Genomic DNA, 3,315 nt, shown 5'->3' with positions numbered 1-3,315 from the left:
TATACGTTATACGTATTACGTTCTACGTTCTACGTTCTACGTTCTACGTTCTACGTTCTACGTTCTACGTTCTACATTATACGTTATACGTTATACGTTATACGTTATACGTTATACGTTATACGTTATACGTTATACGTTATACGTTATACGTTATACGTTATACGTTATACGTTATACGTTATACGTTATACGTTATACGTTATACGTTATACGTTATACGTTATACGTTATACGTTATACGTTATACGTTACACGTTATCCGTTATACGTTATACGTTATACGTTATACGTATTACGTTATACGTTATACGTTATACGTTATACGTTATACGTTCTACGTTCTACGTTCTACGTTATACGTTATACGTTAAACGTTATACGTTATACGATATACGTTATACGCTATACTTTATACGTTATACGTTACACGTTATACGTTATACGGTATACGTTATACGTTATACGTTATACGTTATACGTTATACGTTATACGTTATACGTTATACGTTATACGTTATACGTTATACGTTACACGTTATACGTTATACGGTATACGTTATACGTTATACGTTATACGTTATACGTTATGCGTTATACGTTATACGCTATACGTTATACGTATTACGTTATAGGTTATACGTTATACGTTATAGGTTATACGTTATACGTTATCGTTATACATTATACGTTGTACGTTATACGTTATACGTTATACGTTATACGTTATACGATATACGTTATACGTTATACGTTATACGTTATACGTAATACGTTATACGTTATACGTTATACGTAATACGTTATACGTTATACGTTATACGTTGTACGTTATACGTTGTACGTTATACGTTGTACGTTATACGTTGTACGTTATACGTTATACGTTATACGTTAGACGTTATACGTAACTCGTTGTACGTTATACGTTATACGTTATACGTTATACGTTATACGTTATACGTTATACGTTATACGTTATACGTTATACGTTATACGTTATACGTTCTACGTAATACGTTATACGTTATACGTTATACGTTATACGTTAAAAGTTATACGTTATACGTTATACGTTATACGTTATACACTATACGTTATACGTTATACGTTATACGTTATACGTTATACGTTATACGTTATACGTTATACGTTATACGTTATTCAGCATAAGTTCTAGGATATGCGTTATACATTATATGTTATACGTTATACGTTAAACGTTATACGTTATACGTTATACGTTATACGTTATACGTTATACGTTATACGTTATACGTTATACGTTATACGTTATACGTTATACGTTATACGTTATACGTTATACGTTATACGTTATACGTTATACGTTATACGTTATACGTTATACGTTATACGTTATACGTTATACGTTATACGTTATACGTTATACGTTATACGTTATACGTTATACGTTATACGTTATACGTTATACGTTATACGTTATACGTTATACGTTATACGTTATACGTTATACGTTATACGTTATACGTTATACGTTATACGTTATACGTTATACGTTATGCGTTATACGTTATGCGTTATACGTTATACGTTATACGTTATACGTTATACGTTATACGTTACACGTTATCCGTTATACGTTATACGTTATACGTTATACGTATTACGTTATACGTTATACGTTATACGTTATACGTTATACGTTCTACGTTCTACGTTCTACGTTATACGTTATACGTTAAACGTTATACGTTATACGATATACGTTATACGCTATACTTTATACGTTATACGTTACACGTTATACGTTATACGGTATACGTTATACGTTATACGTTATACGTTATACGTTATACGTTATACGTTATACGTTATACGTTATACGTTATACGTTATACGTTACACGTTATACGTTATACGGTATACGTTATACGTTATACGTTATACGTTATACGTTATGCGTTATACGTTATACGCTATACGTTATACGTATTACGTTATAGGTTATACGTTATACGTTATAGGTTATACGTTATACGTTATCGTTATACATTATACGTTGTACGTTATACGTTATACGTTATACGTTATACGTTATACGATATACGTTATACGTTATACGTTATACGTTATACGTAATACGTTATACGTTATACGTTATACGTAATACGTTATACGTTATACGTTATACGTTGTACGTTATACGTTGTACGTTATACGTTGTACGTTATACGTTGTACGTTATACGTTATACGTTATACGTTAGACGTTATACGTAACTCGTTGTACGTTATACGTTATACGTTATACGTTATACGTTATACGTTATACGTTATACGTTATACGTTATACGTTATACGTTATACGTTATACGTTCTACGTAATACGTTATACGTTATACGTTATACGTTATACGTTAAAAGTTATACGTTATACGTTATACGTTATACGTTATACACTATACGTTATACGTTATACGTTATACGTTATACGTTATACGTTATACGTTATACGTTATACGTTATACGTTATTCAGCATAAGTTCTAGGATATGCGTTATACATTATATGTTATACGTTATACGTTAAACGTTATACGTTATACGTTATACGTTATACGTTATACGTTATACGTTATACGTTATACGTTATACGTTATACGTTATACGTTATACGTTATACGTTATACGTTATACGTTATACGTTATACGTTATACGTTATACGTTATACGTTATACGTTATACGTTATACGTTATACGTTATACGTTATACGTTATACGTTATACGTTATACGTTATACGTTATACGTTATACGTTATACGTTATACGTTATACGTTATACGTTATACGTTATACGTTATACGTTATACGTTATACGTTATACGTTATACGTTATACGTTATACGTTATACGTTATACGTTATACGTTATACGTTATACGTTATACGATATACGTTATACGTTATACGTTATACGTTATACGTAATACGTTATACGTTATACGTTATACGTAATACGTTATACGTTATACGTTATACGTTGTACGTTATACGTTGTACGTTATACGTTGTACGTTATACGTTGTACGTTATACGTTATACGTTATACGTTAGACGTTATACGTAACTCGTTGTACGTTATACGTTATACGTTATACGTTATACGTTATACGTTATACGTTATACGTTATACGTTATACGTTATACGTTATACGTTATACGTTCTACGTAATACGTTATACGTTATACGTTATACGTTATACGTTAAAAGTTATACGTTATACGTTATACGTTATACACTATACGTTATACGTTATACGTTATACGTTATACG

This window comes from Ptiloglossa arizonensis, unplaced genomic scaffold, assembly GCF_051014685.1.
Source record: "Ptiloglossa arizonensis isolate GNS036 unplaced genomic scaffold, iyPtiAriz1_principal scaffold0099, whole genome shotgun sequence".
NCBI classification, from domain to species: Eukaryota; Metazoa; Arthropoda; class Insecta; order Hymenoptera; family Colletidae; genus Ptiloglossa; species Ptiloglossa arizonensis.
This window is presented reverse-complemented; position numbering follows the sequence as displayed.